The sequence below is a fragment of the Lissotriton helveticus genome, chromosome 1_2, assembly GCF_964261635.1.
Source record: "Lissotriton helveticus chromosome 1_2, aLisHel1.1, whole genome shotgun sequence".
NCBI lineage: Eukaryota > Metazoa > Chordata > Amphibia > Caudata > Salamandridae > Lissotriton > Lissotriton helveticus.
In genome coordinates this window covers 340,441,313-340,456,341 of record NC_136058.1, presented here as the reverse complement: position 1 = coordinate 340,456,341, position 15,029 = coordinate 340,441,313, and the positions used below count along the sequence as shown (strand labels likewise).

The following is a 15,029-nucleotide window of genomic DNA, read 5'->3' as shown; positions in this document are numbered from 1 at the left end:
TTTTTTCCTAAATATTACAATACAGAAATTCCTAGCCAAAAACAATCAGTTTTATCAAGAAATGATTTCATTGAAATAAATATCTATCTATCGATCTGTCTATCTGTCTATCTTTCTAACTATCAATATATATATTTATATATATCTATATATATATATATATAATCAGCTCACTTTACCATTTGCAGCTTATAACTATTAGCCACCAGGGGTCACTACTAACCAAAAGCAGTCATTCTACTTGTAAATTGTGCCAATCGAGTGGAACAGCAGCCTAGGATTCACCACTGCTTCATCTCATTTTCCAAGAGAACGCAGATGTAAAGTGTTTTTGATGGTACGCCTGTGCATATTGAAATATTCAGAGCATATTCTGAATTTCAGTTAACACATCAGTAAGCATTTTGTCCATCTGTGAATTCAACCTTTTTTCTCAATCGGAATAGGCAAGGATAATGACAGATATATTTTACAATGTTAGAAAGTGCATCATTTTATTTAATTGTGTGAATAAAAGGAATCGCCTCCCCGTCGGGGAATTGATCCCCGGTCTCCTGCGTGACAGGCGGGGATACTGACCACTATACTAACGAGGACTTATAGTCATCAGTTAAACAGTGCTCACCTCCTTGGGGTTAAGGCATACCCTCGATCAATTCACAGTATTGTAATAGGCAGATTTGCTGCTTTTGGTTAGGACAAGTAATCTTTTTTCCTAAATATTACAATACAGAAATTCCTAGCCAAAAACTATCAGTTTTATCAAGAAATGATTTCATTGAAATAAATATCTATCTATCGATCTGTCTATCTGGCTATCTTTCTAACTATCAATATATATATTTATATATATCTATATATATATATATAATCAGCTCACTTTACCATTTGCAGCTTATAACTATTAGCCACCAGGGGTCACTACTAACCAAAAGCAGTCATTCTACTTGTAAATTGTGCCAATCGAGTGGAACAGCAGCCTAGGATTCACCACTGCTTCATCTCATTTTCCAAGAGAATGCAGATGTAAAGTGTTTTTGATGGTACGCCTGTGCATATTGAAATATTCAGAGCATATTCTGAATTTCAGTTAACACATCAGTAAGCATTTTGCCCATCTGTGAATTCAACCTTTTTTCTCAATCGGAATAGGCAAGGATAATGACAGATATATTTTACAATGTTAGAAAGTGCATCATTTTATTTAATTGTGTGAATAAAAGGAATCGCCTCCCCGTCGGGGAATTGATCCCCGGTCTCCTGCGTGACAGGCGGGGATACTGACCACTATACTAACGAGGACTTATTGGCATCAGTTAAACAGTGCTCACCTCCTTGGGGTTAAGGCATACCCTTGATCAATTCACAGTATTGTAATAGGCAGATTTGCTGCTTTTGGTTAGGACAAGTAATCTTTTTTCCTAAATATTACAATACAGAAATTCCTAGCCAAAAACAATCAGTTTTATCAAGAAATTATTTCATTGAAATAAATATCTATCTATCGATCTGTCTATCTGGCTATCTTTCTAACTATCAATATATATATTTATATATATCTATATATATATATATAATCAGCTCACTTTATCATTTGCAGCTTATAACTATTAGCCACCAGGGGTCACTACTAACCAAAAGCAGTCATTCTACTTGTAAATTGTGCCAATCGAGTGGAACAGCAGCCTAGGATTCACCACTGCTTCATCTCATTTTCCAAGAGAATGCAGATGTAAAGTGTTTTTGATGGTACGCCTGTGCATATTGAAATATTCAGAGCATATTCTGAATTTCAGTTAACACATCAGTAAGCATTTTGTCCATCTGTGAATTCAACCTTTTTTCTCAATCGGAATAGGCAAGGATAATGACAGATATATTTTACAATGTTAGAAAGTGCATCATTTTATTTAATTGTGTGAATAAAAGGAATCGCCTCCCCGTCGGGGAATTGATCCCCGGTCTCCTGTGTGACAGGCGGGGATACTGACCACTATACTAACGAGGACTTATTGGCATCAGTTAAACAGTGCTCACCTCCTTGGGGTTAAGGCATACCCTCGATCAATTCACAGTATTGTAATAGGCAGATTTGCTGCTTTTGGTTAGGACAAGTAATCTTTTTTCCTAAATATTACAATACAGAAATTCCTAGCCAAAAACAATCAGTTTTATCAAGAAATTATTTCATTGAAATAAATATCTATCTATCGATCTGTATATCTGGCTATCTTTTTAACTATCAATATATATATTTATATATATATATATATATATATATATATATATATATGTATATATATATATATATATATATATATATATATATTCACTGAAAAAACCATAGGTTATAGACCATATATAGTTAGGAATTAGCATTTACAAAACCTTGAAAATTCACTGAAAAAACCATAGGTTATAGACCATATATAGTTAGGAATTAGCATTTAAAAAACCTTATTTTACTCACACAAAACCATTGAAATTCCATATATAGTTAGTTGCACTAACTATATATCGCGCACCTGCAATCCACTGCTGATGATGTCACATATTACATCATTCATGACATGGTCAGTGACATCACTGATGACATCACTGATGACATCTCAAATGACATCACTGATGACATCACTGATGACATCTCATTTGACATCATTCTTGTGCTAATACGATAAACCTCTTCAGACTCTAATATAACCTTAGATACACTCAGTGTATACAGACACTCACACACTGCCACTCATCCATGGAGTTACTCACACACCCAGTCAGTCATGCAAAGAAACAATCTCACCTCCATTTCTTCAACTATACAGTTAAACACACCTTACTTATTGAAACATATACTAACACATATCTACTCTCTTATACAATCCCTGATACAAGTTCACAATGATCGATACAACCACTCACTCATTCAGTGGCTCTCATGCACAGTTATTTATATATGCCAACTCTCACATGTACTGTGTTTTACATATGTACTTACTATGACATGTAGCATTGAGATATCCATTCACTCATCAATACACTCATGCACACAGTCAACTGCCCATGTAGCTGTTTCCACATGCACTCTTGAACTCATACACCTAGTCAATAAACTGCTCACACATCTATGCACAGAGTCACACACCTTCCAGCCACCCCCACACAAACTCAATCTCCCATAGAAATACTTGGGCAACCAATTAATAACACATATAGCCTCTCGTATAGCTAATGATCAACACATGCAGCAGTTTACATCACAACAGACATAATGATGCACAAATTAAGACAGTTTAGTCACTAACCCATGCATTCAGTGAGACACATTTAATCACTCACTCATACAGTCAGTCACGCACCTACTAAATCCTTCATCCAGACACTTATACATCCACTCATTCTTCAATATGTAAGACATATTTTAACTTTACAGAAACATACAGTCACTGGATGTTGTCATCAGTGATGTCATCAGTGATGTCATTTGAGATGTCATCAGTGATGTCATCAGTGATGTCACTGACCATGTCATGAATGATGTAATATGTGACATCATCAGCAGTGGATTGCAGGTGCGCGATATATAGTTAGTGCAACTAACTATATATGGAATTTCAATGGTTTTGTGTGAGTAAAATAAGGTTTTTTAAATGCTAATTCCTAACTATATATGGTCTATAACCTATGGTTTTTTCAGTGAATTTTCAAGGTTTTGTAAATGCTAATTCCTAACTATATATGGTCTATAACCTATGGTTTTTTCAGTGAATTTCAATGGTTTTTTAATAGCAAATATCATAAGCTGTCGAATGTCAAGTACGTGGTAAGTGAAAACATTTTCGTGTTTATGCACACTGATCTGCTTTGAATGGTGCCCCCCCCCCTCATTTCTATTAGGAGTACTCTCTCTTTGCAGATAGTGAAAGGTAGTTAACGCAGGTCTTTGCCCCCATTGTAATCCGTCGTGCCTGCTTCTCTCTCCATTTGATTCATTGTTATCCAAGTATTTACTGTTTTAGAATTAGTTCTCTTTGGTTCATTCTCTATTTACAAACAAACACAGAGTCGCAATACTCTGTTTAGTCTTTGCAGATAACGAAAAATCGTGTAAAAAAAAAGAAAAAGAATCGAGCAAAATCAGTAGGCCACTAATGGGATCTCTTTTTGACCTCGCAAAAATAGAAACATTAGGAACAACCCCTCATGACAAATACAAAACTAGTGAGATGAACTGAACTCCACACAATGATGGCTGCAAAACAGCTCGGCTCCGCCACCCACCCCGCCCAAAATAACGATAAAGAACGGCTGCCATGATTGGTTGCGGAATGACCACGACGGAGCTACGAAATGGTGCTGCTCTCATGCTAACCCCAGCTTCAGTCTGAAACATCCAGAAACACTGTAGACTACCAATTCGATCAGTTCCGGTAGCGCCCCAATGTAACCCGGTAGAGAAGAACTAGCCCTCCCCTCTTTGACTGATGGTTCTTGTTGCCTGTCCCTTCTGTTGTCATTTAACAGAACTATTTAGCCTGCTGAAAGGGGTTGTGTTCCGACCGCTGGTTGGTGGAGACATTTTGACTATATTCTGTACCTGCGTTGTCGCGTAATGCGTCATATGACGCGCCGCGTTAGCGCATCCGGAAGTCATCCGGGGCGCGCAGCGCGTAACGTAAGCATAACAAGTCATGTGACTTGTTAATAAAACTTTTCATTGGTTCATTTTACTTTTCTTATTGTAATGATGAAAGGCTTGATCATATGACCTAAAAATTACGCTTTTCATTACTTCCGAACATTATTTTTTCTTAAATATATGTTATAATGTTCCAGGCTAATGTACTTTCCCGGAAATTTTACAACTGTCCTGCAAGTAAAATATATTCTTTTTTCGAGAAAAAGAGCGTTTCTTCGTCCCATGACGGAGCCGTTGAGCAAAAGAGGGTCGACCTGCTGTCTTAGTCGCCGATACGCCTGAATATGAGATTCTTATCGATCACTTTATATTGCAGGAATAGAAAACACAACAGCCCTTGACCATTTATCTTTACTGCGTTCCTTCGTATTATACCTTTTACCCTTCATGTAATTGGTCTGCTTTATTTCACTTGCCTTTTAATGATTCTAAAACAGTGACTATTATTAAAAACTTTACCAATGTATATACTACTACCATGTTTTCTTTTAAAAACCTTTATTGTGAAAATTTCATTATACAAATACGAGCCTATAACCACGTGGGCCGGCCACGGAGCAAACTGTAATCGTATATGATGAATAGACATTTACACTGTAGAGGAACGTAACGGGCGGGCCATTAGGTTGCAAGAACTAAGGTGTCTAACAGTTACGGAATCGGTGGACGTACATTTTATAATTAAAATACGACAGGGCCAGTTACAATAAAATTATCTAGATATACATTTGCGGGCAAGTACCATGGGTGACGTTAATTCGAACTTTCAACAGTACAGTAATCAATAACACATCAGAACTTAATATCAATAGGGATGTCGAAATATTCAATCAATTCTCGTCCCCGCCCGCCATGTGCTTCAAAACTGCATACGTATCTCGTGATTTCAAGGTTCTGCAACCAGTACACAACAAGGAGTTACGAGTCCCATTTATTCTGGCGCCATTTTGGGCGAGGACGGGCAGGTCCAGGATATAGTCAAAATGTCTCTACCAACCATCGACTATGATGATGTTCATATGCTGTATTTATTAGAGTAACACTCAGATGTCCACATGAAATAAATTTGCCACAATCTAAACATGTCATTTTAATCTTTCCAAAGTTCTTCTAAATATTTGGGACCGTTTCCCTTGCCTCTGAAGCTCTCAGTGCCACTTCTTTGATGAATGTACTAGCAGGTCAGGGGTTCTCCTCCAAATCTCTCTTTTATGCAGCACTATAATTAATTGTTGCCACCTCTCCATATGACGATGCATGGTATAGTTACCACAACTATATTTTTTTTCGGTTCCTCTAGAGAGTTCATCGTGGCAGATGAAGCGTGTAACGTACCGGGCATTTACCTTTTTTTGCATGTACAGGAAAGGAAAAAAAAATCGAGCGTCCGAGTTCTAAGGTGTCCCAGGGCCATTTTAGTGGACCAGGCCCAAATCCAAAGAACAGGCCGCCATTTTGAGAGTCCTGTTGCAGCCGCCTGTCGCTGTAGCATCAAGAGCAGCCGAAACTCAGCTGAATGGCAACTGAAACGGTAAAGGGGCGCCCCACTACAGCAGACGAGCCAGGCCCAAATCCAAAGAACTGCTATCTCACAGGCTAATGGGGCGACCCACGCCGAGTTTCAGCATTGTAGGATGACCACACAAGTACAGCAACTTGCTAGACATCACCTCGGTGCCATCCGGATCTCGGCGCCCCACTGCAGATGAAGTGCCTCTCAACTATGAAACCACCACGGTGACATCCGGATCTTGGCGCGTTGTGCTGCCTTCGGCCTATTCGCACATCGGTCCGCTACTGACGCCATCTCACAGGCTAATGGGGTGACCCACGCCGAGTTTCAGCATTGTAGGATGACCACAGCAACTTGCTAGACATCACCTCAGTACCATCCGAATCTTGGCATCTCAACGCCTAGTGGTATCTTCCATACAAAAAATATTGTTACGCTGCCTTTGGCCCCATTCGCACACCAGTCCGCAACTTAGACATCACCTCGGTGCCATCCGGATCTTGGCATCTCAGCGCCTTGTGGTGTCAGTCAGAAAATATTGTTGTGCTGCCTTCGGCCTATTCGCAAATCCAAAGAACTGCTATCTCACAGGCTAATGGGGCGACCCACGCCGAGTTTCAGCATTGTAGGATGACCACACAAGTACAGCAACTTGCTAGACATCACCTCGGTGCCATCCGGATCTCGGCGCCCCACTGCAGATGAAGTGCCTCTCAACTATGAAACCACCACGGTGACATCCGGATCTTGGCGCGTTGTGCTGCCTTCGGCCTATTCGCACATCGGTCCGCTACTGACGCCATCTCACAGGCTAATGGGGTGACCCACGCCGAGTTTCAGCATTGTAGGATGACCACACCAACTTGCTAGACATCACCTCAGTGCCATCCGAATCTTGGCATCTCAACGCCTAGTGGTATCTTCCATACAAAAAATATTGTTACGCTGCCTTTGGCCCCATTCGCACACCAGTCCGCAACTTAGACATCACCTCGGTGCCATCCGGATCTTGGCATCTCAGCGCCTTGTGGTGTCAGTCAGAAAATATTGTTGTGCTGCCTTCGGCCTATTCGCAAATCCAAAGAACTGCTATCTCACAGGCTAATGGGGCGACCCACGCCGAGTTTCAGCATTGTAGGATGACCACACAAGTACAGCAACTTGCTAGACATCACCTCGGTGCCATCCGGATCTCGGCGCCCCACTGCAGATGAAGTGCCTCTCAACTATGAAACCACCACGGTGACATCCGGATCTTGGCGCGTTGTGCTGCCTTCGGCCTATTCGCACATCGGTCCGCTACTGACGCCATCTCACAGGCTAATGGGGTGACCCACGCCGAGTTTCAGCATTGTAGGATGACCACACCAACTTGCTAGACATCACCTCAGTGCCATCCGAATCTTGGCATCTCAACGCCTAGTGGTATCTTCCATACAAAAAATATTGTTACGCTGCCTTTGGCCCCATTCGCACACCAGTCCGCAACTTAGACATCACCTCGGTGCCATCCGGATCTTGGCATCTCAGCGCCTTGTGGTGTCAGTCAGAAAATATTGTTGTGCTGCCTTCGGCCTATTCGCACATCGGTCCGCTACTGACGCCATCTCACAGGCCAACGGGGCGCCCCACGCCGACTTTCAGCATTGTAGGATGGCCACACCAGTACCACAACTTGCAAGACACCACCTCGGTGCCATCCGGATCTTGGCATCTCAGCGCCTTGTGGTCTCTTCTACACCGGAAATATAGTAGAAAATATTGTTGCGCTGCCTTTAGCCCCATTCACACATCAGTCCGCTACTGACACCATCTCACAGGCCAACGGGGCGCCCCACGCCGACTTTCAACATTGTAGGATGGCCACAGAAGTGCGACAACTTACTAGACACCACCTCGGTGCCATCCGGATCTTGGCGCGTTGTGCTGCCTTCGGCCTATTCGCACATCGGTCCGCTACTGACGCAAACTCACAGGCCAACGGGGCGCCCCACGCCGACTTTCAGCATTGTAGGATGGCCACACCAGTGCGGCAACTTCCTACACACCACCTCGGTGCCATCCGGATCTTCGCGCGTAGTGAAGCTGCAGCAGCTGCAAATAAGCTTCAGACAGTGTTACAACCGCTGCTCAGAACTCTCAACTATGACACCACCTCGATGCCATCCGGATCTTGGCGCGTTGTGTTGCCTTCGGCCTATTCGCACATCGGTCCGCTACTGACACCGCCTCACGTGCCAACGTATTTTCTCCACATTTTATACCCTATGCCGCATAACAGGTCATGTGACTTCTTTATAAAACTTTTCATTGGTTCATTTTACTTTTGGTTTCCTAATGATGGAAGGCTTGATCATATGACCTAAAAACAACACTTTTCATTGGATGAAAACTTTTTTTTCCCCCCAAACGATGAAAGCCCCACCTTGTTTCTGGATGTTTCAGACTGAAGCTGGCGTCACCATGAGAGCACCACCATCTCGTAGCTCCGTCGTGGTCATTCCGCGAGCAATCATGGCAGCCGCTCCCCACCAGAAGCCTGCAGGAGTCGGGGCCCCCAAAACTTTTGATGAATTCTCAAGGCGGAGGGGACGCTTTCGAGAATGGGGTCCAAGACCTAGCAGACAAGCGTCCGATTTCCAAGGTGTCCCAGGGCCATTTCAGTGGACCAGGCCCAAAAAGGAAACAGCCTGCCGCCATTTTGAGAGTCCTGTGGCAGCCGCCTATCGCTGCACCGCAAGAGTGGGCGCAACTCAGCTGAATGGCGGATTTTGACACAGTGGACCAAAAGCGGACGGAATGGCAACTGAAACGGTAAAGGGGCGCCCCACTACAACAGATGACACTCCACCTGGAGAGGCCCGTTCACGCCGCCTCCCCCGGGGCGCCCCACGCCGTTATTCGGAGCAGCATTGTAGGATACCAAAACCAGTGCGGCAACTTACTGGACATCACCTTGGTGCCATCGTTCTGCTGCCTTGGAACTATTCGCACAACAGTTTGCTACTGATGACCCACCCCCCGCGACGCCCCACGCCGTTATTTGCTGGGTGGCAACTTACTAGACATCACTTTTGTGTCATCTAGATTTCGGCGCGTTCTGCTGCCTTGGAACTATTCGCACAACAGTTTGCTACTGATCACCCACCCCCCGCGACGCCCCACGCCGGAAATCTGGACGTTGTGCTGCGTTGGGACTATTCGCACAGCCGACCGCTACTTCGTTGTTTTTCTCTAAAAATGTTTATATGTTATTACTATTTTTGTTTTCTTGTATATATTTATAAATTATTAAAGTTTTATAATCTTACTACTTTGTCGGAGTGCTATATATTTTTAATGTGACACATAATTGTAAAAACTTTGATGTACAAAGAGTCATCCCTGGAATCTTCCGCTTCACGCTCGGTCCCCTCCCCAATCACAATACAGGATGGTTTTCAGATAATAGCAACGCTTCTGCTGTGACGGATCTCATCGAGTGTGGGCCTTGATCTACTATAACTCCTTTGAAGACGGGTGATTCTTTACAGCTGTGGCCATAAACTACATCTGCAGGGCTAGCTGATAGCCTAGGACCGGCCTGGACAATCGGACACAGAGGAAAAGGAGTGTCAGAGGGTGCGGTAGTGAATAGGGCGAAAGGGAGGTGTCGGGCGGGCACAGGGTGTGATTCTCAGGGAAGAACAGCGCAGATGGGGGGAGGTTTATTACCCATGCATAAAACAGAGAGCGGGGGTGACCACTGCCTGGGGGAGATGCTTGCGAGGGTGGGGAGCCATGGTAAGGATCGACAGCGTTCACAGAGTGGATCTGGTCAAGGCATCTAAAATGGCTGCCGTGCACGACAAAAGTGTGGCATTTGAAAAAAGACAAGATGGCGCACACAATGTTTTTCAACAATTCCTGATTTCCTTCGAATCGAACGTTAACAGACGTTGGGGCATATTACCAAAGTTAAGCGATATTTATCCCTAACGATGCATTGCAAAGATTTTTTTACCGTCAGAAATTATCGCAGATAAACCTTGCTATTATCAAGGTTTATCGCAAATACGATAAAAAACGAGCGCAATGCATTAATGTCGCTGAAAACTCCGCGATATTCATGCATTACCGAGCTAATGCTCTTAGCCATGTTATCCACCTCCCATTGGATAACATGGCTAAGAACTGCTCAGGGCAGCTGTTACTTTTTGGAGATATTCGCGCTTATCTCGAATATTTCCAAAAGTTGATAATAGGAGATAGCGATGTTAGCGACTGTTTCCAGTCGCTAACATCTTGGCATGCCCACTTTGCATGTCATTAGTGATAAATATCACTCACATGCAAAGTGGGACCCAAGATGGTCGCTATCTCCTACTAGCCGTCGCTAACTGGTGTTAGCAACAGCTAGGTAATACACATATAATTTTATCTCCGCGAAGCGGAGCGCTGTTACAGATATATATCTTGTTTTTGAACGTTAATTTCTCAAAATGCACTGAAGCACATATATTGAGACATAGCAAAGGCACATCGGGCTACCAGTCCCTAATATTTTACCAAGTTTCGTGCAAATCCATTCAGCCGTTCGATTATTATTATTATTATTTTTTTTTGCCCCGCGGGGCCCTTTTAAAACCTCCACATCAAACCTAGGGGGTCAGCGAGGATCTACTATGCCCCCTTATGGTCATCAGCCGTTCGATTATTATTATTATTTTTTTTTTTGCCCCGCGGGGCCCTTTTAAAACCTCCACATCAAACCTAGGGGGTCAGCGAGGATCTACTATGCCCCCTTATGGTCATTTGCCCCTTCGCTTTGGCCTCCTCTTGTCTCTCGATCCTACCGAGAGACAAGATGGCGGCCGCTACGTACTGTTTGGAATGTTTACAGACACCGGAGAGCCAATCAGCTTCGCTTCGCAAAGCTCCGTAACGCGAAAAGTACGCGAAGCGGTGCGCTGTTACAGATATAAATCTTTTTTTGAACGTTAATTTCTCAAAATCCACTGAAGCACATATATTGAGACCTAGCAAAGGCACATCGGGCTACCAGTCCCTACAATTTTGCCAAGTTTCGTGCAAATCCATTCAGCCGTTCGATTATTATTATTATTATTTTTTTTTGCCCCGCGGGGCCCTTTTAAAACCTCCACATCAAACCTAGGGGGTCAGCGAGGATCTACTATGCCCCCTTATAGTTATTTCCCCCTTTGTTTTGACCTCCTCTTGTCTCTCGATCCTACCGAGAGACAAGATGGCGGCCGCTACGGACTGTTTGGAATGTTGACAGACGCCGGAGAACCAATCAGCTTCGCTTCACAAAGCTCCGTTGCGCGAAAAGTACGCGTCCTGGGCCGCTGCCCAGTCCGCTGTTACAGATATATATCTTTTTTTAAACGTTAATTTCTCAAAATCCACTGGAGCACATATATTGAGACCTACAAAAGGCACATCGGGCTACCAGTCCCTACAATTTTGCCAAGTTTCGTGCAAATCCATTCAGCCGTTCGGGCTAAAAGTGAGGCCAACCGCCCTATGGAAAACTCAATGTTAAAAACACGTTTTGGGACCCCCCTTTTTTCTCGACCCCCCCTGGACGAAACCCCCCCCAATTTTCAGGGGCTGCTCAGAAACAAAATGTGCCATTTTCCTGAAAATTTCAGCCAATTCCGTCCACAAACGCCAAAGTTATTAGACATAGAATTTTCAAAAAACCCATAGAGAAAAAATCCTAACTATATATACCTACTGGCGACCGCCAGTAGGTAATATATATATATATATATATATATATATATATATATAATCAGCTCACATTACCATTTGCAGCTTATAACTATTAGCCACCAGGGGTCACTACTAACCAAAAGCAGTCATTCTACTTGTAAATTGTGCCAATCGAGTGGAACAGCAGCCTAGGATTCACCACTGCTTCATCTCATTTTCCAAGAGAATGCAGATGTAAAGTGTTTTTGATGGTACGCCTGTGCATATTGAAATATTCAGAGCATATTCTGAATTTCAGTTAACACATCAGTAAGCATTTTGTCCATCTGTGAATTCAACCTTTTTTCTCAATCGGAATAGGCAAGGATAATGACAGATATATTTTACAATGTTAGAAAGTGCATCATTTTATTTAATTGTGTGAATAAAATGAATCGCCTCCCCGTCGGGGAATTGAACCCCGGTCTCCCGCGTGACAGGTGGGGATACTGACCACTATACTAACGAGGACTTATTGGCATCAGTTAAACAGTGCTCACCTCCTTGGGGTTAAGGCATACCCTCGATCAATTCACAGTATTGTAATAGGCAGATTTGCTGCTTTTGGTTAGGACAAGTAATCTTTTTTCCTAAATATTACAATACAGAAATTCCTAGCCAAAAACAATCAGTTTTATCAAGAAATTATTTCATTGAAATAAATATCTATCTATCGATCTGTCTATCTGGCTATCTTTCTAACTATCAATATATATATTTATATATATCTATATATATATATATAATCAGCTCACTTTACCATTTGCAGCTTATAACTATTAGCCACCAGGGGTCACTAGTAACCAAAAGCAGTCATTCTACTTGTAAATTGTGCCAATCGAGTAGAACAGCAGCCTAGGATTCACCACTGCTTCATCTCATTTTCCAAGAAAATGCAGATGTAAAGTGTTTTTGATGGTACGCCTGTGCATATTGAAATATTCAGAGCATATTCTGAATTTCAGTTAACACGTCAGTAAGCATTTTGGCCATCAGTGAATTCAACCTTTTTTTCTCAATCGGAATAGGCAAGGATAATGACAGATATATTTTACAATGATAGAAAGTACATCATTTTATTTAATTGTGTGAATAAAATTAATCGACTCCCCGTCGGGGAATTGAACCCCGGTCTCCCGCGTGACAGGCGGGGATACTGATCACTATACTAACGAGGACTTATTGGCATCCGTTAAACAGTGCTCACCTCCTTGGGGTTAAGGCATACCCTCGATCAATTCACAGTATTGTAATAGGCAGATTTGCTGCTTTTGGTTAGGACAAGTAATCTTTTTTCCTAAATATTACAATACAGAAATTCCTAGCCAAAAACAATCAGTTTTATCAAGAAATTATTTCATTGAAATAAATATCTATCTATCGATCTGTCTATCTGGCTATCTTTCTAACTATCAATATATATATTTATATATATCTATATATATCTATATATAATCAGCTCACTTTATCATTTGCAGCTTATAACTATTAGCCACCAGGGGTCACTACTAACCAAAAGCAGTCATTCTACTTGTAAATTGTGCCAATCGAGTGGAACAGCAGCCTAGGATTCACCACTGCTTCATCTCATTTTCCAAGAGAATGCAGATGTAAAGTGTTTTTGATGGTACGCCTGTGCATATTGAAATATTCAGAGCATATTCTGAATTTCAGTTAACACATCAGTAAGCATATTGTCCATCTGTGAATTCAACCTTTTTTCTCAATCGGAATAGGCAAGGATAATGACAGATATATTTTACAATGTTAGAAAGTGCATCATTTTATTTAATTGTGTGAATAAAAGGAATCGCCTCCCCGTCGGGGAATTGATCCCCGGTCTCCTGCGTGACAGGCGGGGATACTGACCACTATACTAACGAGGACTTATTGGCATCAGTTAAACAGTGCTCACCTCCTTGGGGTTAAGGCATACCCTCGATCAATTCACAGTATTGTAATAGGCAGATTTGCTGCTTTTGGTTAGGACAAGTAATCTTTTTTCCTAAATATTACAATACAGAAATTCCTAGCCAAAAACAATCAGTTTTATCAAGAAATTATTTCATTGAAATAAATATCAATCTATCGATCTGTCTATCTGGCTATCTTTCTAACTATCAATATATATATTATATATATATATATATATATATATATATATATATATGTATATATATATATATATTCACTGAAAAAACCATAGGTTATAGACCATATATAGTTAGGAATTAGCATTTAAAAAACCTTATTTTACTCACACAAAACCATTGAAATTCCATATATAGTTAGTTGCACTAACTATATATCGCGCACCCGCAATCCACTGCTGATGATGTCACATATTACATCATTCATGACATGGTCAGTGACATCACTGATGACATCACTGATGACATCTCAAATGACATCACTGATGACATCTCACTTGACATCAATGATCACATCACTGATGATATCATTCATGTGATAATACAATGCATCTCCTCACACTGTAATATAACCTCCGTTACACCCAGTGTTAAATAGAGAGTATCATTTTTGAAACCATTGACACACCAATACTAGTTACTACATACGCACTCACTGATTCCTATGTCTACACACACATTCACTTCATACAATCATTCATACATACAATCACTCATCTTTACAACACTATCATATGTACTCATACACCTATACAGACACTCACACTCTGCCACTCATCCATGGAGTTACTCACACACCTAGTCAGTCCTGAAAAGAATCAATCACACTTCCATTTTCTCATCTATACAGTTAAATACAGAACACCTTACATTTTTGAAACATATACTAACACATAGTTACTCTCTTATAGAATCACTGATACAAGTACACATTGATCTGCACAGAGTCACACACCTCCCAGCCAGCCATACACACACTCAGTCTCCCATACAAATACTTGTGCAACCAATCAATAACCCATATAGCTACTTATATAGCTACTGATCAACACATGCAGCAGCTTGCACAACAACAGACATACTGATGCACACTTTCAGACAGTTTAGTCACTAACCCGTGCACTCAGTAAGACGC

The 15,029-nt window shown here is 41.7% G+C and overlaps 2 non-coding genes across 2 annotated transcripts; both read right to left on the bottom strand.

Moving 5' to 3' along the window:
• Positions 1-12,362: 12,362 nt before the first annotated feature.
• Positions 12,363-12,434, bottom strand: TRNAD-GUC (transfer RNA aspartic acid (anticodon GUC)). Its single transcript has one exon. It is a non-coding gene; the product is annotated as a tRNA-Asp (tRNA).
• A 635-nt stretch (positions 12,435-13,069) lies between these two features.
• TRNAD-GUC (transfer RNA aspartic acid (anticodon GUC)) lies at positions 13,070-13,141 on the bottom strand. Its single transcript has one exon. It is a non-coding gene; the product is annotated as a tRNA-Asp (tRNA).
• Between the last annotated feature and the right edge of the window lie 1,888 nt (positions 13,142-15,029).